This window comes from Pelodiscus sinensis, chromosome 18 (genome assembly GCF_052426305.1).
Source record: "Pelodiscus sinensis isolate ZL-2025 chromosome 18, ASM5242630v1, whole genome shotgun sequence".
NCBI classification, from domain to species: domain Eukaryota; kingdom Metazoa; phylum Chordata; order Testudines; family Trionychidae; genus Pelodiscus; species Pelodiscus sinensis.
Genome location: NC_143069.1, coordinates 8784796 through 8808332, shown reverse-complemented (window position 1 = coordinate 8808332; position 23537 = coordinate 8784796). Strand labels below are relative to the sequence as shown.

General features: G+C 44.0%; 1 protein-coding gene and 1 long non-coding RNA gene across 2 annotated transcripts in view; one reads left to right on the top strand and one right to left on the bottom strand.

The window, feature by feature from the left end:
* Positions 1-23537, bottom strand: part of LOC142823325 (uncharacterized) — a 167700-nt gene that overhangs the window by 75851 nt on the left and 68312 nt on the right. The window lies entirely within an intron of this gene.
* On the top strand, positions 15863-17985 carry LOC149523212 (uncharacterized). Its single transcript, XR_016347117.1, has 2 exons — positions 15863-15995; positions 17607-17985. It is a non-coding gene; the product is annotated as an uncharacterized LOC149523212 (long non-coding RNA).

Genomic DNA, 23537 nt, shown 5'->3' with positions numbered 1-23537 from the left:
CTTCTAGGTACGACCGTGCAACCTAGTGCTCAACCACCCTTTGGGGCAAACCAGTGTTGCCTAGTGGCCAGCCCTTCTCCACCAGGCTCTACCTACTCCACAGGGTCCCAGCCCAGGGCCTTGTCTTGCAGCTCAATGGGGTTTCTTCCAAAACATGCAGAGTCAAAGACTAATACCTCAACTCAATAATGCTTAGTTCACATAGATTACTTCCCACCATTCTTCTGCAGCAGGTCATCTCAGTAACTCCGTGGTCTCTCCTCCATCTGTGGCATTGGATGGTTGTGGGGGGGTCAACTGGAACCACAGGCTGGCTGGTTTCTGCATCCTAGGGCACTGGCAGTCCCTCCACAAAAGCCTGCAAAGCACCTCTGCTCCCTTCAGCTGTCAGCCTAGACAGAACTGAGCTGCTCCCTTTTATATCCTGGTTCCAGTTGGAGCATTCCCAGCAAGTATGAAGGGGCATAGCCCACAGATCATGATTAGCCCCTGCTGAACCATGCATGGGGGGTATCCTCTGTCACAAACACCCCCCTTAAGAGGGTGTCCATTGGTGGACCTTCCTCTTCATCGTCTCCTTCCACTTGGGAGAAGTCTGTGTTTGCATGAGCCTTCCCTGGCCCAGTGTAACATACAGAAGTCATAGGGTTGGAGCGGGAAGTACTACCTCATGATTCAGGCACTGGTGTCCTTCATGTTATTAATCCATCTGAGGGGTGCATGGTTGGTGACCAGTTGAAAGGGCTTCCCCAGTACAGAATATCCCAGGGTATGTCTACACTACAGCGCTAATTCGAACTAACTTACTTCGAATTAGTTAATTCGAACTAAGCTAATTCGAACTAATGCATCCAGACTAAAAGAACTAGTTCGAATTAGTGTTTTGCTAATTCGAACTAGCATGTCCACATTAAGTGGACCCTGAACCGGGGTAAAGGATGTCCGGAAGCAGTGCCGGCAGGGCATCAGATGAGGACTTAGAGCGTGGAGCTGCTGCCTCAAGCTAGCCGAGGGCTGTGCTTAAAGGGACCCGACCCCCACCCCGGACAGACAGTTCTCAGGGGTGCCCCTCTTGCAAAGCAGTCCTGGCTTGGAGTGCTCTGAGTGCCCACACTGGGCACATCACAGCACTCGGCCATCAGCCTGGCTGTACTTGCCGCAGGCTGCCATCTGGAGAGAGGGAGCAATTGGGGGGCTGCAGGAGAGCTTCCACCCCCAGAAGCACGCAGAGCCAGCCCAGTCCTCCCCATCGGGGGCTCGTACCCCATTCCTCCCTCACCTCCTTCCACTTACCCTTCCCTAGCCCTCCTTCCTGATGTACAAAATAAAGAAAACGTGTGGTCAAAAATAGAATCTCTCTTTATTGAACAAAACTCGGGGAGACTGGGAAAAGGAGGTGGGAGAGGGGAAGAGAGAGGGTGGGAGAGGGGAGGGCAACTACAATGATCAGTGGTTTGGAACAGGTCCCATATAAAGAGAGGCGTAAGAGAATGGGACTTCTCAGCTTAGAAAAGAGGAGACTGAGGGGGGATAGGATAGAAGTCCATAAAAGCATGAGTAGGGTGGAGAGGGTGCATCAAGAAAAGTTCTCCATTAGTCCCCATAATAGAAGGACTAGAGGACACCAAAGGAAAAGAATGGGTAGCAGGCTTCAAACTACTAACAGAAAGTTGCTCTTCACAAAGCAAAGATTCAACCTGTGGAACTCCTTGCTGCAGGAGGTTGTGACGGCTAGAACTAGAACAGAGTTTAAAGAGAAGTGAGATAAAGTGATGGAGGTTGGGTCCATGGAGTGCTATTAGCTAGGGGTAGGAGTGGTGTCCCTGCCCAAAGTTTGTGGAAGGCTGGAGAGGGATGGCACGAGACAAATGGCTTGATCACTGTCTTCGGTCCATCCCTTCCAGGGTCCCTAGGGTTGGCCACTGTCAGCATACAGGCTACTGGGCTAGATGGACCTTTGGTATGACCCAATACGCCCATTGTAAGCTCAGGGCTCAGGGTTGGGGGTCTCAGTGGACCACCTTCATTTTCATGCACACCTGCTCCTAGGTGGCCAGGCTGGCAGCTCTCCTGCCCTAGACGGCCACTTTCCTGTGCCTAGTGCGGAGGTCGTGGACGAGGTCCATGATGTCCGCACTAAACCAGGCGGGTGCAGTCCTGGGCAGGCTCCCGAGAGCCGCCAGCCTGGTCCCGGGAAGAGGGGGATGGCTGGGTGGCAGCGGGTGGCTGGCTCGAGCCGTGCCAGGTGCAGGGTCTGCTAGCTGGGTGCTGGCCAGCCTGTGCCCCTTTAAGAGGTCCGGGGCCGGAAGGGGGGCAGACGAGTTTCCCTGGTGTTGGCCAGAGTGGCCACCAGGGAAAGCTGGGGAGGGCTAGCCTCCCACTAGTTTGAATTAAGGGGCTACACACCCCTTAATTCGAACTAGTAAGTTCGAACTAGGCTTAGTCCTCGTTCAATGAGGTTTACCTAGTTCGAACTAAGCACACCGCTAGTTCGAATTAAGTTCGAACTAGCGGAGAGCTAGTGTAGCGCCTATCAAAGTTAATTCGAACTAACATCTGTTAGTGCGAATTAACTTTGTAGTGTAGACATACCCCCAGGGTGTAGATAACCCACTTGATGGCCAGGGCCTCCCTTGCTATAGTAGGGCGGCAGGTCTCTCAGGAGAACAGCTTGCAGCTGAGATAAAGGATCTGGTGCTCCTTCCCACCTATTTCTTGAGATAGTACCACTCCTGGTCCTACCTCCGAGACCTCCATTTGAAGGATAGAAGGCTTTGTGAAGTTGGAGGGGATAGGACCAGCTCTTGGTTCAGCTGTTTTCACAGGGCCTGGAAGGCTTCCTCACAGTCTTCTGATTACTGGACTTTCTGTGATTGGGTGTTCTTCATCAGGTCCAATAATAGGGTGCCCAGTGTGATGAAGTTGAGTACTAAGCAGCCACTGTGTCTGAAGTATTGTGGCACCTGTTTCTTTGTCAGGGAGGTGGGGCAGTCACACAAGCCTTAGACCTTATTTATCAAGGAGCTATAGTTTTCCCCTTCCTACTGTGTTCACTAAGATGGCACTTGGCTGGATTCACAGTGAGTCCTGCATCTATTGGGGCTTACAATACCTTGCTAAGATGTCAGAGGTGTTTCCCCCAGCTGGTGCTGTGGATGACAATATTCTTAATGCACACGGCTGTATATCGCATATATGTTTGCAATATTTGGTTCATGAGCTGCTGAAAAGTGGCTGAGGCTCTGTGCAGCCCAAATGGCATCCTGCTGAATTGCTATAAGCCAAGCAGGGTGTGGAAGGCACTCTTCTCACAGGAAGCCAGTATCTACCAATATCTGTTGGTCAGTTCTAGTGTGGAAATGAACTTTGCATTTCCCACTATATTCCTCCTTGAGATTTCCCCATGTATGCATCCCAGTATCACTTCAGCTTTTTTGGCCACAGCATCGCATTTGTAGCTCATGTTCAGCTGAGTATTCACCAAGTTTCCCAAAATATTTTTCAGAGTTACTGTTTCTCAGGAAGCATCCCTCAACATGTATGTATCACCTACATTGTTTTGTTCCTAGATGCATCTATTTACATTCAGCCATATTTAAATGCACATTTATTGTTAGCACCCAGTTTACCAAATGATCTATATCACTCTGAATCAGTGAGTTGTCCTTTCCATTATTTACCACTCCCCAATGTTTATTTCATCTGCCAATTTTATCAATGATGATTTTATGTTCTCTTCCAGGCTATTGATAATGAGATGACAGTCTAACTCCTTCCTGTACCTACACACTTTTCTTCTTTGCTGCTTGAAGCTTCCAGGATAGCTCTGATGAAATCTACATATTTTACTACATTTAGGCTCTTGTCTAGTCCTCTGATACTTTTAGTCAAGTCCATGAGACATTGATTCCCTCAAAGTCATGGGCATTCCAATCCCAAAAGCAACCACATATTCTGGACCAGAAAGCCAACATAGATTGGGAGTAAACCATGGAGGAAGTGGGGAGGGGGGAAGGGCAGCAGGGTTGTGGCCCTGGATTTGCTGCTTGGCTTGTACTGAGCCAGCTCACAGAGACTGAGCATGCTCAATCATACTACTGAAGCCAACTGCCCTCACTCCATCCTCTCACTATCAGCAGACAAGAGTTACCTTGGTCATGTGATACTGAGGGTAGATGAAATAAGAGAGACAAGGTGGGTGAAATAATATCTTTAATTATATTATCTCACCCACCTTGTCTCTCTAATGTCCTTGAACCAACACAGCTACAACAGCCCTGTACACAACGGTAGATGAAATAGACAGTGATTTTATATCTATCTAGTTATAGAATCTAAAGCAATGCACTTCAGGCCTTCTTAGTATTAATTTTCAGCTACTGTCAGTTTACTTAATACTGCCCAGAGACAACACACAGCAGCCCCTGCTCTGAGGAGTTTATTTATAATCTAAAAGAGAGACACAGAGTTGATAGGATGTACCAGTAAATCACAAGGAGGGAGTATCTTATGGGGCGGGGGGGGGGGGGGGGGGGGAAAAGGTGTTTTGTTTCTTACCTCCTTATCATCTCCAGAAACAGAAGATACTTTTCATGAGAGGCTTTTACCTACAAAACTTGTCACCTGGGTCACCATGTCTATAAAATCAAGACTTGTGTGTTTATCTATTATCTAACAAGTCACTATGTAGACCAGGAAACGCCACCGGTAGCAGCTAGTGCAGTTCACCTATGCGCACACATTGATAGTTATTTTAATAAGTATCTCACCTTGGTGACATGAAAAACATTAACATCCTCTTTATATTGCTCAAGAAGCCATGGGATCTGTTCGAACACCTTATCTTGATGCTCTTCTTTATGCAGGAGGAGGCTCATCATAGTACCAAGGGCTTTGATAATGGCCTGCTTGAGCTACATAGAGACACAGAATTTATGTTCCTACAAATTCATTCAATATCATGCAATGGGCCCATCTTTTCTACTTCTGACGAGTGCAATTTCCCTTTTCCACTGTTGAAACAGCCCTATCTCAATATTTCCTGGTAAAGAGTTAAGACTCATGCATGGCTTCGTCTACACTGGCATGATTTTCCGAAAATGCTTTTAACGGAAAAGTTTTCCGTTAAAAGCATTTTCGGAAAAGCACGTCTAGATTGGCAGGATGCTTTTCCGCAAAAGCACTTTTTGCGGAAAAGCGTCCGTGGCCAATCTAGACACGCTTTTCCGCAAAAAAGCCCCAATTGCCATTTTCGCGATCGGGGCTTTTTTGCAGAAAACACTACTGTGCTGTCTACACTGGCCCTTTTGCGCAAAAGTCTTTCGGAAAAGGACTTTTGCCTGAACGGGAGCAGCATAGTATTTCCGGAAAAGCAGTGACGATCTTACATGAGATCGTCAGTGCTTTTCCGGAAATTCAAGCAGCCAGTGTAGACAGCTGGCAAGTTTTTCCAGTCTAGACACAGCTATGGTGTTGGTTTCAGAATTATATTCTACTGCACCTCACAACTTTCCCAAGTGGGATATTTCCCCAGATTAGTATGCACACTAAACCAACTCATTCCTGCTGTAACTCTACTGGAACTGAATAGACATCTGCCAGGAATGAATTTAGCCCATTCTCCTATATTCATCTGCATGTCAGGTGACAAAACTGGAATCTATGTACACTATGTACAGACAGAATTTCCATGAGATTGTGACATTATAATCTTTTTTAAATGTTTTACATCATACTCCGTTCTATCCCAAAGAACCTGCCATTGAACTCCATCATCACAAAGATTGCCATACACAGAGAATTTAACAATACAATTTCTCATAAAGGTTTAGAAAGCCTACAATTCTCACCTCCAAATCTTCACATGTGGTCCATTTGCTTGTCACATGACGATAGAGGGGAAGAATTTCATCACAGAACTGAGATTTACCCATTTTGGGAAATGGCCACTTTTCCCAGTTACTAAAATATACATTTACTGCCCTTGACCATTTTTCCAGAACTGCATGGAAGGAAAAAAGACAGGCAATATGAAAAGGATGCACTAGTAATAAGGATACGTTTTATCAGTGGACACACCCAGGCTTGTAGTTTATTACAATTCCATGCCCAATTCAGGAACAGCTGATGAAATCCAATAACAGTTTTGAATGATTTCTCTTCCCTCCTTTCCGTTTCTTGTTTCTCAAAAGGCTTTCTTCTCTTTTGTCTCTCTCCATCTCTTTTTAATTCCCATCATTTGAAAACATATTTTTTCTCCCTTGTTACCTCTTAATTAGAGCTGATTGTAAAGGTAGTTGAAATTAAATTAAAAGTGTTTACTCTTGTTTTTTTCAAAATTTCAAATTACAAAGATCATTCACATGTTTCAAAAATCAACAAATTTCAGCCACCTTTTTAGCTGCACAAAAACACTGAACACATCCTGATTAAAACTGTCATTGACATTTTTTCAGTTTAATATTCCATCAACTTGGAAAAAAATATGAAAAATGTAATAAAAAAACAAAATATTTTGACCAGCTGTTTTCTGAATGATTCATGTCCTCTGCAGTTATTGCTTATTTAGCCCTAAAACTGTATGATTTCCTGTTGGGTTACAGTTTGTCTGAAAGATGTTCAGTGCCCCTAACTCCTATTAGCTATACTGAGATTTGACAGCATTTTGCCCTAAAATTAGATGCACCCGCTGCCCTTGAAAGGAAAATTAAGGCTCAATCCTATGTTCTATGAAGCTAATGGCAAAATTCCCATTTATCTCAAAGGTGTAGGATTAATCCCTTAGGCCTGATCTACACTAAAGGGGAAAGTTGACTTAAGGTACGCAACTCCAGCTATGTTAATTATGTAGCTGGAGTTGACGTATCTTAAATCGTGTTTTCAGACTGTCCACACAGTGGAAGGTTGACAGGAGTGTTATTCCTCATGAGAAGCAGGACTACCGGTGCCAACGGGAGCACCCACTCAGTTCGAATTAGTGGGGCTTCACTAGACCTGCTAATTTGGACCCTGGTGATCAACTGCAGCAGCATTGATCTTCTGCATAGTGTAGACGTGGCCTTACTTGAGCATCAACTAAAAAGCAAAGGAAGAGAGAAGTGGAGAAGACCAGAGGACAGAGAAAGAGGGTGAAAGGAGATGATAATTAAGCAACTAAAGAGGAGGAATGGGTGGAGGGGTGGAAAACGGGAAATTTTTAAATGTAATTCAGTCTGTTGCCTGCACATTCTCCCCCAGGAGTTTCCTGGCACATGGGCAGCATCAGCTTTTGTTTATTTTTAAAATAGCCACAAGTCATAAAAGGCCTGAACTTACAAATGCTCAGCACCTCCAGCAAAGTAAGGAGTACTCTCAACTCCACTGAGTGCCACAGGAGCATGAGGACTCAGCCCCTGGTACAATCCAGTTCAGAGCCTGTTTGTAAACGATCAGTCACTTAACTCTGTACCAAGGCCCCTAAATATCCATTTTGGACATCTACAATAAGTGCTGGCACTTACCACCACAAAATTGTTGCCTCAGCCTGCTCTCGTCGTCTAACATCCGCATGGAGCTCATGCCGTACAGGGTCATTCCCACAAAAGGAATGCACTTGAGTGCTGAAAAGAAGGACCAGAAGAAAAGGAAGACAGACAATTGACTGTTATCTGCCTTCTTACTATCGCATTTAGAAACACCGCTGGGTCGGATGCTATGGGCTCCTAGGTCATTTTGTGCTGCGTACACAAATGATAAGGCAGAAGTAAAAAATCAGTGGGGGATTTACCCTGAGGAGGAGCATTCTCCACCAATGTGCAGCTGTGCCAGATGCCCAATCCTCTCCCAGAGTAGGAGAGAGAGCATTGGGGAGGGATGAGAAATGGAATGGAGAAGAGCTCCACTAGACCTGATTTTCCTCAATCCTGTCCTTTAAGAACTTCAAATGGGGCATAAGAGCTTGCACCTTGGTGTGGATAGCTCATGGTCTAGCAACTGGAACCAGCCACAGCAGTTCATCTCATGCCCCCCAAATAGCACTCTGTGTAGCTGTACAGAGCGTGAACCTCTGTCCTTAAATGGAAGACAATAACTTTGAAACAAAAGATGGAAGTTGACCTACGATAGGCTGATGATAGGTTGCCCAGCGTAATCAAAGTGAACACGTCAGACAGCTTCAGTGGATTCAGATGACATTGAAGCTCATACATCACCTCACTGAAATAGCAGCGTGCCAGAGCCACTAATGTGTTGCTCGCTGCCACTTTTAGTTCATTTGTTGCTTCCTTAAAAAATACAAAAAGAGAGAGACTGAAGTGATTAAAGCCAACTACACCAGCCAATGCTGCTCAAATGAATCAAGTTCTTATTTCTGTTTTCCACCCAACTTTCTGAGAACAGAATCATGAGTCATAAATAATCATTGAATCGTTTGGCTAAACACTTGTCAGCCTTTCAGTTGTTTGCAAGCTGCTTAGACTATTCGCTATTAGCTATTTGTGGTGGATGATTGGCTATCATAGTGACATGATATTTTTCCTTCAGAGGAGGTGGGCAGCTTCAAGATATTCAGAGAATTTTCCTGAATAAACTATACCCTAAATCCAAATACTGCTTCTTTTGGAAACAGCTCAGATTCTGTTTAAAGGTTTCATCCTGCTGCTTAACACCATAGTATCAGAGCACCTTCCACACAAAATCAGTATCAATAATGAAATCCCTAGGAGACTTCACAAAATACTTGCTTGTTAAGAAACGGTAGGCCTCTCTGCATCTGATATATGTCACAATATCCTGACCTTACAAAGCACTTAAGCGCATGTGTAACTTGAACAAGATGAAACTAGTCACATGCTGCTTAGGACCTGGGATTTCTGGAGGACGGTGTGGGGATCTGTGGGCCCCTAGCAGTCATTAATCCTGGAGTTTCAGTATATAGTTTACAAACAATGTTTTAATTAGTTTAAGCTTTCATTCCTGTCATTAGCATATAGGGAAAACTAACTTACCTGAGTATCAGAGGGGTAGCCGTGTTAGTCTGAATCTGCAAAAGCAGTGAAGTGGGTCTTTGACCACAAAAGCTTATGCTCCAACACTTCCGTTAATCTAACTTACCTGAGTCTCTCTCATGTGCTTTGAGGCAAGTGTTATTATTTTGCTCAGTAGCCTTCTCTTTAGGTCCTGGGCATCCTGCTGTAATACTTTCTCCAGGATACAGTAAATGTCTACTCTGTTTTTCTGGGGACAAAACATAAAAGAACAATTCGGGAAATGTTTCCTTGATGACAATATAGTAATGCTATAAGCTAATATAGTAACGCAATATAGTAACACTTACGCTAATAAGCTTCTGCCCAAAAGAGTTTACAATCTAAACATGAAACAACTAGCCCAGGCTAAAAGAGCAGATCAATAGCCAGGAAAATAATTCAGGTCTTCTGATTCACTATCTGGAGTCCTCTCCACTAGACCACACTGATTCCACAGCCTGCATACTCACTCAAGTAACCCCTAGTCTTCATTTGTATAAAACTTGCTATGCCCTCCACAATCACCCCAGCTAGCAGTATTTCAGAAGAAGCTGAGCAATTTACAAATTTTTAATCAGAATAAGGGCCCTGCACTGCCCCCTTATCTAATTTCATTTATTATTATTATTGTTGTTATTATTATTATTATTGTTGTTATTGTTGTTATTGTTATTATTAGCATCATGCCTTTTTTTATCCACTCCAGACAGAATTTGTAAATACAATGATAAAATACCCAACTCCTGCAGTAAATCTTCTGCAGCTTTTAGGGAAAATTAGCTCAGGAGTTACCTCTACATTGACAGTAGCACACTTGAAGGTCTCTTTTATGGGGTCCATCAAAGTTCAAATTCACAGATGATACTAAATATGGAGGAGTTGAAGGTATGAGTTGTGACAGAGAAATAATAAAGAGGGGCACAGAGAAATTAGAAACCTGAGCAGAACAAGACTGATTTCAGAGAACTGCAAACTAGCGCACCTAGAGAGGGGGTCAATATAACTGACCTAATGAGAGGGAGAAAAGTGGGAAACAACAAGTGACCTGGAGTGACAGTGAAAAAAAAAGTCAGCCATCTGGGTTGGGTTTGTTACATACAGGAATCTTGTCATAAAGCAGGAAGACAACAGTTTCTCATTGTTCATCTGAGGTGTGACTGCTTCTGGCTTATTTCACTTTTTTGACACCACATTCCCCAGAAAAGATCAACAGCTTGGAAGTAATTCAGGAGAAAATTTTAAAAAGTGCAGGGAGGCCAGCAGAACTGACTTTTAAATAGAGACCTGCAACCTCTATGGGATCTGACCTCATGCATCAGGGTGAGGTTGGGTGGGTGTAGGGGAGCCTGCCTTGACAATAAATGGCCACGTCTCCCTTTAACACGTGCGGATCTCTAACAAGCAAAACCCAGGCCTGTCTCAAGTCTGGTGCACATAAGCATGCAGGCAAGGTCATGGGAGAAGCTGTGAGAGGAAGGAATGTTTTGCATAACAATGCAGATGAAGCATGGTACGTGAGACTATGTCAAGAACACATGGCAAGCAATCTTGTACAGGTACTTCTGTTTCTGATAACCACAAATTACAGATGCAGCCATACAACTGTCAACTATGCACATAGCAGCAACATCCTGAGTGACAGGATGTACTCCAGATAGGGTATTGGGCATGTTCCATATCCTACACAATACGTAATCAATTGGTAAATATTATTAGAACAACCAAGTCTCGCTTTGCTATAAAATGGGCTTAGTAAGAACAATCAGTGGGAGGGAATGAGCAGGATTGACCCACAGGTACTGCTCGATGTAACTAGAAGTAAATAGGCCCTTCACACCGGTGATCCAGTGCATGGTGTTCCAATGCATGGGAAGAAAAGGAACCCTGACCTCCTGCCTGCTACTGTAGGTAGCATACGGGTGAAGTGTAAGTGAACTAGTCTTTCTTATTGTATTATAGTAGCTCTTTTATTAATTGCTTTTGCATTGCTTTGCACTATATTCTTGCTTTAGAATGTATGGCATTTAAGGTTTAAATTGTGTAGTAATTGTTTTTAAGGCTTGTAAAACTTAAATAACTGTCATAACTGCTTAAAGCTTGCAATAAATAAGAAAGTGGTTAAGTATCCCTGGAGTGTCCTGGTTTCTCTTGGATCTAAAATGAATCGTATCACATCACAGTGGGAAAACAACTGGACTCCCCTGGGCTCAGATCAGGTCAGCTCTCCTCCACAGAGTCAGCACAACCGTGACTGCCTACTCCAGCCAGCCACCACCTCCTTGCTGCATAGCATGCACTGTGGAGTGAGGATGCTTAGGGGTCAGTGTTTCTTACCCTGCAGCACGTACATTGCACAGCAGGGGGCAGTATCAGAGACATAAAATTTAGACTTTAACATCAGGAAAAATGCCCCAGCTATAAGACATCTATCAGGTTATTACATCGTCTTCATTGGAAAGTGGTGGAAACCCAGTCACTAGGAGCTTTTAAAATTGGTTTGGCCCCAAAAAATGAAAAAGGCACTGCTGGGAAATTGGATGATCCAACTAGCCTTTCACATCTGTCTCCTGTGAGTCTAGAACTCTGAATTCAGGCAGCTGAAGGTTTGAACTGCCTGCTAAGGTCATAAAGCACTTTGGAATGTTCAAAGCCAATGGTTGGCTACACATTCCAGTGGTTGTGCTTTTAAAGGATGCTGCTGCAAACTGCTATTATTACTGCTCTAGTGGGGAGAGGCTCTGCCTCTTTCCATTCATTTTTAAATGTAAGGAGGATTTTTAATTGAAAATCATAATTGATAACTTATGAATACAAGCGCCCCACACTATTCAAGCGAGCCAGAAATGAACTGCTTGTCTTGGCTTCCTGGTACTTGAAACTAAAATGCCTTCTGTGTTGACCCTTAATAGAGAAATGGACTTTGCTGGATGCGAGTATTAATAAAAGAAAAAGGGGTTTGGATTATTTAAGAACCCTTCAGAGCTATATCCCAATCATATGTCATTATAATTAAGAAGTGTTGTCTTGGGTTTAGAGCAGAGAGTCAGTTCACATGGGTTTTATTCACCATTCTTCTACTAACTCACTATGTGGTGTTGAGCAAGTTATTTAATTCCCCATGACACAGCCCATCAGTAAATGGGGATGTTTATCACTCTCCCAAAGGTGCTGTAAAACCTAATTCATGCGTAAGTAGGTAAGTGCTTTGAGGTTTTTGGATGAAGATGCTAAAGGAGGACAAAATACTGCTATAAGAGATTATAGATACCCCTACAGTGCACTTTTATAATATACAGCCCATGTACTCCAGTGTGTACAAAAGGACAGTGCTCCTCTGAGTGTCTCTTTATTATATCATCCTGATCTGTAACAGAATTTTGCATGATGAGTTTTGCATGAAGACAGAAGGGTAAATACTGATTACACTGAAGGTGGGCTGAGCCAAGTTCTGTATTGAATTACTTCCATGAAGTCAAACAGAATTTGGAGTGGAAACATGGAAAACAGATGTGATTTGATGAAACTGCCCTACCTCATCCTGCTGAAGCTTTTCTAGCAGAACAGTCACAACGACAGCCCGTTTGGTCTCAGCTATCTTGACAATCTGAAGGGCAATAGAGGCCTTATCTTGATCGTCCATATGGTCCAGGAGGAAAACAACCTCGCTGTAAACAGCTGAAATTAAAGGAAAGGATTCTGCTGGTTATCATTGATGTTGGGATTCAGTGCTTGTGTCTTTAATTCACTATCTAGTAAAGACTCTGTAGGAGACCAGACATGGTGATAAGTGGACCTGGGAATCATGCAAATCCTTTTCTTCCCTCATGGTGACCATGTCTGTTTGCAGAGCTATTGTGGGGGGACGGATTATAATAAGGAAAAGCTGCTCCTTTTAAATAAGATCCCCACATAAAATAATCTTTTCCACCTTTACTATTAATTTAGGCATTTTGATAGCACACAGAATAATTTAGAGCCAAGATTTTTAAAACTGGGTGCCTAAACTACAACTCCTAAATCCATATTAACACGCCTACATCCTGATTCAACAAATTAATCACATGCCTAACTCAATGCCAACAAATAAATCTAAAGTTAAACACATGCTGAAGTGTTTTGCTTAGTCAGGGTGTCATTTCCAAAAGTGCTGAGCACCCAGAATTACCTATGGATGGTGCAAAGAACTTCTAGGGGTTCAGTATCTCTTGAAAATCAAGCCACTTTTTAAAGACCCCACTGTATGAATTTAGAAGTCAAACTTTATGCACTCTGTTTTGAAAAAAGGCTTCAGTTTTATTTTATGGTAATTTAAATACTTGCAGAGAAGACACATGGAATAGGTATTTGTCCAGTTGCCTCTAGAGACCCTAAAAGATTTTCCCCCAATGCACAACATAAGAACATAAGAACGGCCGTACTGGGTCAGACCAAAGGTCCATCTAGCCCAGTATCCTGTCTGCTGACAGTGGCCAGCACCAGGTGCCCCAGAGAGGGTGGACAGAAGACAATTATCAAGCGATTTATCTCCTGCCATCCCTCTCCAGCCTCTGACAAACACAGGCCAAGGACACCATTTTATCCCCTGGCTAATAGCCTTTTATGGACCTAACCTCCATGAAATTATCTAGCTAGGTGTTTTCCATGGGTAGGGTGATTGCCCCATACCTTTATGTGAAGCCTCAGAGATTAAGTCTTGGTAAGTCTTGCTCACATAGTCAGGATCAGTGTTACCTGTAAACTGAGCACTTGGGTGGCAGACATGTGTTTCTAATGGTTGTACACATCCGTACATGCCTCAATGCACATAAAATGTATTCTACACGTAGAATTGGAGAGAACATTGGTCAGGATGCAATTGATCTCCAGATTTGAGGGTGGGGAGGAATTTTCCCTGGGTCAGACTAGCAGGGATTATTGTTTGGGAGGTTGGGAATTTGTCTTCTTCGGGAGTATGGGGCACTGATCAACCACCAGGATCATCAGGGCATTTCTGACCTAATCATTTCTCTACCATTGCAAAGGCCTCAGGCATTGGTAGCATTTCAGTTTCTCCTATCCTCTGTCTGCAGCACACAGCATCTTGGTCTCCTAGGCCTTGGGCACATCTACACAGCAGGGCTAAAGCAGAAATAAGCTACACAACTTGAGCTATCAATTGTGCAGCTTAAGTTGAAATAGTTTATTTTGGCTTTTGGCGCTGTCTACACAGCAGGAAGTTGGGGAAAGAGCACTCTTCCTCCTACTTCCCTTACTCCCCATAAAATGCGGGTTATAGGAGTCGGAGAAAGAAGTCCTCCAGCTTGACATTATTTGACATTATGTTGAAATAATGGCTTGCTGTGTAGATGCGGACTATGTTATTTTGCAATAACATCAGTTATTCCAAATTAACACTGCTGTGTTGACATACCCTTCAAGAGTGACAATTTTTAGTCCAAGACAAGTTTTGGTTTCAGCATAGGGTTGCTAGGTGAAACGTAATGGTTTGTGACATACAGAAGATTAAAGTACATGATCTAATGACCTACCAGCCTTAAACTCTATGAAACTGTGAAATAGTTGATGTATTAATAAAATCAGGATTTTATCTCCCATGTGTCTCTCAGCAGAAATTCTCCTGGAGACTTAATATTTAACAAGAAATCTGAAATGCCATATTTATCTGTCTCCATTGTAACAGCATTCCAAGGCATGGAGGAGGAATTGATCAGAATTTACCCTTCCCATGAAAGATTGCTCAAGATTAGGCGATTACCCATCCTTACTCTTCGATTCCAACACCCAGATGCAGATGGAATCAGAACTGTAACTTACGTTGCCCATAGAGTTGCAATAGTAATGGTGAAGGATTAAGAGCACTAGTGTTGCTAAGAAACGCTTTGTTATCCTCCATTTAATATGCTAGCTATCCACTTAATATCTTAAGTAGACAGCAGGTACATCTAGACTGCAGAGTTTTTCCAGGATACCAGAGATATCCCAGAAAAGCTCTGCCACGTCCAAGGAATGCGTCTGCTTTTCCAAAAATATATTGGAAAAGCAGACATGTTTTTTCAGCATCTCAGTAAACCTCGTTCTACGAGGAAGAAGGGATGTTCTGAAAGAGGCTTTTTTTCTGACATTTGGCCCAGTGTAGACGGGCCAACTGTCAGAAAAAAAGCCTCTTTCAAAAGAAAAGTGATAGAACTTTGTAGTCTAGACACAGTCAGCTAGAAGAGAAGTCCTTCTGTGTTTTCTCTTCTAATTTCTCCCATCTCTGATGCTTTGCACCACTAGATTTTGGCTCCAAGGATGCAGAAGTCATAAAATAAGGACCCATATTAACAACATAAAACAACTGGAGAAAGGAAAGAAGACCTTCCCCATAACATCCAATAGTGACACAGGTTGTCAGGAAAGTTTCCAGGTTCAGAGGCTGTAGGCCAGTCTTTCAACTCAAGTCAATTAAAAGGGAAGTCAGTAGAGGCTCACTGGATTTACAGCAGCTAATGATCTGGTCATATAAATGGAGAATATTACACGTTTCTATGCACCCATGCTCTTGAATGTGTATGTGTGGCTACAGGTTGGATATAAAAAATACAATAGTGACCCTTACCTCTATCAATTACCTCCTGTTCACTCACAAATGTATTCATGGTTTAGTCTTTCCTCAACACCTTCTCTCAATCCTTTCTCCAACTAGCTCCAGTACTGAGAGATAGATGGCCTCTCAGTCTGTCAACCAGAACTTCCAGTTAAACTTACACAAGCACTATTGTGACATCCTTGTGACCTAAGCAAATTCCATCAACTGTTGATGACCAGGTAGGCACACAGGGACTCTGTCACTTTGCTGGAGAGAACTATGGTTAAGATGACCTGTCACCTGTCTATGACTTTTACTAAAAATTGCCCTAAATAAATTTTAGGTGCTGGGGAAAGGCAGCACTCCAGCAGACTCCACTGCTCTGAGAGCAGGCTAGGGTGCCACTACTACTTCCACTCCAGGTGGGTGAACTGCCCAGGGTACCCTGACTGCTCTCCAACCAATGCTCCAGCACAGCATCTGGCCCCAGGGATGCCCTGAGATGTACCACGCCAACTACTGTGGAAGTCACAAAGGTCCCAGAAAGTCACAGAATCCATGATTTCTGTGATAGAAATGTAGCCGTGTTAGTCTCGTGTAGCTGAAACAAAAAACAGGACTATGTAGAACTTTAAAGACTAACAAGATGGTTTATTAGGTGATGAGCTTTCGTGGGCCAGACCCACTTCCTCAGATCAAATAGTGGAAGAAAATTGGCACAACCATATATACCAAAGGATACAATCAAAAAAAGGAACACATGAAATTTGATTTGTCCTTTTCATATGTGTTCATTTTTTTGATGGTATCCTTTGGTATATATGGTTGTGTCAATTTTCTTCCACTATTTGATCTGAGGAAGTGGGTCTGGCCCACGGAAGCTCATCACCTAATAAACCATCTTGTTAGTCTTTAAAGTGCTACATAGTCCTGTTTTTTGTTTCATGATTTCTGTGACCTCCATGAATGATTCACAGCCTTATTCATAATCACTTTCTCCCAAATAGGCCTCTACCTACAGGTTCACAACCATCTCCTCCCTGTTGGTCAGAATCAATTCTTAAATGCCTATGCCCTGGGTTACTTCCTTCAGTTTCTGAAACAAAGCATTGTCCCCATGACATTCCAAGAACTTATTGGCTATTTTGTGTTTTATCATATTACTTTTCCCACTGATGTCTAGGTAGGTAAAGTCCCTCATTACTATAAGGGTCTGGATATTTGTTTTATTTGTTCTAGAAATGCCTCATCTCCCTCCTCCTCCTGGTTTGGATGTGTTTTCCCCACTTCGTCTTTACCCAGAGACTTTCAGCTGGTCTGCCTCGTGCCTCTTTCTGGAACTCAGAACAAGTGTACAATACAACACCACCTCCCTTTTATTCCTACATGCTCTTCCTGAACAAGATGTACCCCTCTATGCCAATACTGCAGTTATGAGATTTATCCCATCAAGTATCTGAGATGCCACTTAAGCTCAGTTATGACTTGTCTATTAGTACTCCCAATTCTGACTGCTTATTCCTGTTAGTCCTTGAATTTGTGAGTAGACGTCTAAAGCAGTGATACTCAAAATGGTCCATGAAACCACTTTGAGAAAACTGCTAACTGGCTACACTGGTGTGTTTATTTACTGGTGCCGCAGCCACAAAGCCTCGTGGCTCCCATTGGATCCGATTTGCTGTTTGCAGCCAAAGGGAGCCATGGGAAGCAGCAGCCACAGTTCCTTTTGCTATGACTGGCTAACCAGAGCCAAAGGGACCTGCAAGGCTCCGTGGCCTCAGTGCTGGTAAATTGTAGGGTAAACTGAGGCAGCCCTAAATGTACTAGTAGGCCTCTAAACAGCATAACTCCATTCTAGGATTAAGGCCTGGGAACACCACAGTCAGGATAAGAACTGCAGACAGTAAAAGATCCTGGGCACCATAGCAACCACGTTCTAAAACACTCGAACTGGGTCTCAGTTGGTAACGTAACACATTTTGCTTGAGATAACATTCATAAAATTTGCTTAAACTGTCTTGCTTCACTCCTAGATAATAAGCCTGAGAACCAAGTGCTGCACCACATCAAGGCCATACCCGCCTCCTATAGCAACATCATCATCTATGGAGACTAAAATGTTATTACTGTTTTGCTGACATGTTTTGGCATTTGAACAATAACCACCTGTATATTAATTAACGAGCTGTTACTTTGCAATGGGTGGAGATATTATGTAATCTTGTGTAGTTCTATTGGCTTATGTGCTCATTTCGTCTTGCTGCTAGACCTATCAAATCATTTTTCCTCCGTCCTCCTGCTGACTATATAATCTATTGTATTGTGTTAATTAACCAGTGTTCACCAGGGTAACCCCTGCGTGTCACTCCATCAGCTGATGTATAATAAATCCTCTGCTTGTTTTCACCTGCATCCAGAGTGTCCTGGCTTATTTCCAACATAAATAAACACACCGGCGCGGCCAGTTAGCAACTTTCTCAAAGTGGTTTCACGGATCACTTAGAGAAACACTGATCTAAGGGATTGATCAAATTCCCCCCAGGAATTTCCCTCTTGTTGCTCCTGTAATTCTACTCTAATTTTCCATATCTGATTCTCCCCAAAGAACTAGTCCTCTATTAAAGATACCTTTTGAACCTAGTTGCCTTTTGTCACCTGCCCCTACTCAACTTAGTTTAAAGCCCTTCTAATAAGATTGGTGAGTCACTGCATTAAGATGTCCTTCCCTTTTGTGGTCAGATCGACCCCATCTCTTCCCAGCAAACCTCCTTCCTGCAACAGTACGCCATGACTAAGGAAGTCAAAACCTCCCATCCATCCATCTTCATCACACTATTATGTGGACATGCTTACCATTTAGTGTAAAAAGCAGAAAAAACACTCAGTGCAGGAAACAAGGGGACTGAAACTGAAGCTGTCAAGTTCACATGCTTCCATTTTCACTAACTGATACATCTGGATCTCTCAAGCTAGTGGGGATGTCCAAGGCAGAAAAATATTTCTATAGATCAGCATGTGATTATTTGTATTGCGGTACTGCCTCATAGTCCCAGTCATAGGCCAGAATCTCATTGCCTTACGACCTGTACAAACTCAGAATAAGATGGTCCTTAACTGTCATTAAGTAATATTTATTCACAGCACAACAGAGAAGATAATTAAGCAAGAAGATAAGCCTACTTTGACCAGGTACCAACATGAAACTAGTGTAATAATACTACATATTTAGGAAACTTTCTCCCTGATTCAGGGTCTGTTGTGGCTAAGCCCCAGTTCCATACCATTGTGCAAACTGGGGTCTTATACAACTGCGCTAGATAGAAAGTGTACAGCAGTACAGTTCAAGAGTACTCCATATTTAATACATGCACAGGAGGTCACTTCCACAAGAAGCTAAGGGCATGGTCATCACAGAGAGACTTCCTGTCTCTGCTAGTTTTATGCATCCCTCACTGTCTACGCCTGCTCCATAAGTTCAGGCCTTTCAAAAACACAGCATCATGTACAGGTAACTGTAACAATGCTTGTTCGTTGTATCTGTTCACATGAGAGCAAGGCATCCAATATCAGTCCACTATGGGTGGATCAGCAATAGGAATAATGTTTGTGCATGTGACAAATAACCCCAGGACCACAGAACAGATTAAGGACACCAATGTGTGTAGCAAAGTCATCACAAACACCGTGCAGACGTCAGGGAACTCATAAGTTAGCGTATAACCTTCATTCCGATCTTGGTGCAATAGTATATCCTCAAAAGGAAACTTTACTTATTACTTGGTTGTATTTTACTTATCAGTTGGTTGTATTTTACAAGATAAAAAGCTGAATCGTTGGTTGAATGTTAGTTTATTTGCCCAGGGCCAGATTTTTACAAAAACAAGTCATGTGCACATACACAACTAAGAGTTCTGCAGCAACGCACACTGTCCTGCAGCAATTAGTAGTGGGATCCTGCCCTTAGCAAGTCCTGGGCTTACAATTCACATGCTTATCTCACTAATAGGTATCAATTGATCAGCCTGTACTGAATATGGCTTGACAATTTGCCATCACTCAAAACACATTACAGTCAGAGAGGATGATAAATATACCATTTATTCACCATTATGTACAAAGTCCAACATGTCCAAGGAGGCAAGAAAACAAAACTGGTGAATACAGAAAAAACATTACAGCCTCTCTCCGAGTTACAGACCAAACACTTGGCTGTAACTCGATCAGTTTGTAACTTGGACCCCATTGAGTTACACGTGACCACGCTGTTTGTAAGCGCGGGTCACATTCGTAACACGGGGACCGCCTTTACGACTGCTCCATGGGAGCTTTGGTCGTAAGTGCGAACGGTCGTAACTCGACCACTCGGGGAGCAGCTGTACTGCAAAAAATAGACTGATAGCAAGAAGCTTTTGTACAATGTGCAGTAAGATGCACACCTTAATCCCGCTCAGCGTTTGACTGACTCTAATTCAACCTAAGTTTTGTCAGAGTAGGGTATGAGGCCCAGATCTTCAAAGGTATTTAGACTAATTTCCATTGAAACCAATGGGAGCCAGGAATCTCAATACCTGGGAGGATCTGAGCAAGGACGGCAGAATTTGATGCAACAACAATATGCATTTCTAGAGAGATTTTCCTTTTTAAATAATTTTACTAACTCTCTGATTCAAATATAAGCCATTATTAGCCAATAATTATATTTTTTCTATCCCTATTAGAGCACAGACAAATAGGAGAGTGGAAATAACATGATTTATTTAAAAGATTTTAACCAGGTTCTTTCATGGAAAAAAATTAAAGATCCAGCATTGTACAGATCACTCTGCTGAGATGTGAGCCAAATGACTTAAAGCAGAATTCCAATATTACTTCTCTTTTTTGAAAGTTTTCTCACAAACTCCTCAAAATATCTGCCTCCACCTAGTGGTGTGGGTTTGTTATTTATATTCCCTGTTGTAGAAATACATCAAATTATACTCCGCATGATTCTATGATTCTATCTGTAGGGACAGGGACAGGGATAATCCTGGGAAGAGGCTCTTTTTTCCTTCACTACTCTATAGAGGTTCTTATACTGCTTGTTGTCAGCAAGACATGAGAAGTCATTCTTCCACTCTACTCTGCGCTGGTTAGGCCTCAGTTGGAGTATTGTGTCCAGTTCTGGGCACCACATTTCAAGAAAGATGTGGAGAAACTGGAGAGGGTCCAGAGAAGAGCAACAAGAATGATTAAAGGTCTAGAGAACATGACCTATGAAGGAAAGCTGAAAGAATTGGGTTTGTTTAGTTTAGAAAAGAGAAGACTGAGGGGGAACATGATAGCCGTTTTCAGGTATCTAAAAGGGTGTCATAAGGAGGAGGGAGAAAACTTGTTCATCTTGGCCTCTGAGGATAGAACAAGAAGCAATGGGCTTAAACTGCAGCAAGGGAGATTTAGGTTGGACATTAGGAAAAAGTTCCTAACTATCAGGGTAGTCAAACACTAGGGCTGTGTCTAGAATGCATCCTTTTTCCGTAAAAGGGATGCAAATTAGACACATCGCAATCGCAAATGAGGTGGGGATTTAAATCCCCCCTGCTTCATTTGCACAAACATGGCTGCTGCTTTTTTCCGGCTCGGAGCTTTGCCGGAAAAAAGCGCCAGTCTAGACGGGGATCTTTCGGAAAATAAAGCCTTTTCCAAAAGATCCCTTATACCTCTTAAAAAAAGGAATAAGGGATCTTTCGGAAAAGGCTTTATTTTCCGAAAGATCCCCGTCTAGACTGGCGCTTTTTCCGGCAAAGCTCCGAGCCAGAAAAAAGCGGCAGCCATGTTTATGCAAATGAAGCGGGGGTATTTAAATACCCTTTTACAGAAAAAGGATGCAGTCTAGACACAGCCTGGAAGAAATTGCCCAGGGAGGTTGTGGAATCCCCATCTCTGGAGATATTTAAGAGTAGGTTAAATGAATGTCTATCAGGGATGGTCTAGACAGTATTTGGTCTTTCCATGAGGGTAGGGGCCTGGATTCGATGACCTCTCGCGGTCCCTTCCAGTCCTAGTATTCTACGATTCTATGATTCTTTTCGTCCATAAACATTTTTACAGACAAAGGGAACGTGATGCAATTGACCTGGCCTTGGGATCCCCTCCTGGAGGCCCTATGGTCTGACCATACCCTAGAGACACAATAAAAAAGTCCTCCAGACAGACTGGAGTGGCTGTGGGAGAAGCAACCAATCAGGGCCAGGAAAGTCCTATAAAAGCAGCGGAAAGACCAGTATCAGTCAGTGTCTCTGGAGGCCACAAGGTATGCAGAACCAGGAGACAGGCTGCCTGAGAGAGTGGCAGCACTGCAGACAGCTCCTTGGCTATGTCTAGACTGCAGGCTTCTTTCGAAAGAGGCTCTTTCGAAAGCATCTTTCGAAAGAGCCTCTTTCGAAAGAGCGTGTCTAGACTACAATACGCGGATCGAAAAATCGATCCGCTTTTTCGAAAAAGAGCATCCAGACTGCTGGACGCTCTTTCGAAATTGAAAGCCACCCGGAACTGCTTCTGCCAGGGCATGGGGGCAGCATTTCCTTCCGGGTGCTGCCTGCCTGCCCTTTGCAGAGACGCGTGGTGAGAGGGACACTCCTGAACACCCGTTGCTCTGCTCCTGCAGCTGCCTTTGCTGTCCCTCGAGGAAGTAAGCAAGGCATTGCAGTGCTGCTTTGGAATGCTCAGCTTCCTGGGACACCCCAGCAGCTTTTTTCTTTTGAGGTTTTTCGCTTTGAGACCCTTTTTTTTGGCATGGAGCCAGAGCTGCCCCTGGGCAGGCGATGGCCCCACACCACCATACTGCAGCTGTTGCTGCATCTGCATGACACTGTCATGAGGCTACTTCCCGAGCTGCTCCCAGACCAGAGGTACGAGGGGCTCCTCCGTCAAGCAGCCGCACTGCCCTTGCCTCCAAACTTTTTCGTGGACAGGCGTGTTTGGAGGTTTGACACCAGCTCTGACTGGTGGGACCGGCTCGTGATGGAGATCTGGGATGACCGAGACTGGCTACGCAACTTCCGGATGCGAAAGACCACTTTCCAGGAGCTGTGTACCTGGCTCGCCCCTGCTCTGCAACGGCAAGACACCCACCTGCGGCCCGCCATCCCCCTGGAAAAGAGGATCGCCATTGCCCTCTGGAAGCTGGCAACCCCCGACAGCTACCGCTCCGTGGGACACCAATTTGGCGTGGGCAGGTCTACCGTAGGATCCATCCTGATGGAGGTAAGTCATTGTCTGGGGACAGTCACAGTTTGGGGTGGGGGGAAGGGAGACTGTCAGGAAGGGCCAAGTGGAGTGGGAGTGGGAGGGAGCTCCTCCACTCACCCTGAATTGTTGGGGGGGGGGTTCTGAGGAGGGGATTCCCGGGGTGTTTGAGAGGGAAGGTGGGCGGTGGGTTCTCCTCCTAAGAGATAAGGCACCCCTTCTAACATTTTGTTGTCTGTCTCGTTCTGTAGGTGGTGAGGGCCATCAATTCAGAGCTGCTCAACAGGCTCATCTGTCTACCAGATCTGGACAGCGTCATGGCCGGCTTTGCTGCCCTCGGCTTCCCGAATTGCGGAGGAGAGCTCGATGGGACACACATTGCAATCCGTGCACCGCCCCATCGAGCAGCCCAATTCATCAACAGAAAGGGCTACTTTTCTATGGTCCTCCAGGCCCTGGTCGACCATCGTGGCCAGTTTTCGGACATTTGTGTTGGGTGGTCAGGGCGGGCACACGATGCCCGCATCTTCAGGAACTCGTACCTCTACCGGAGGCTTCAGGCAGGAACATTTTTCCCACATCGTGAGTTTGCGGTTGGGGATGTGCACATGCCGGTGTGCATAGTGGCTGATGCCGCCTATCCCCTGATGCCGTGGCTGATGAAGCCCTACACCGGCCACCTGGATGCGAGCAAGGAGCAGTTTAATGCTCACCTTAACCGGGTTCGCAACCAGGTGGAA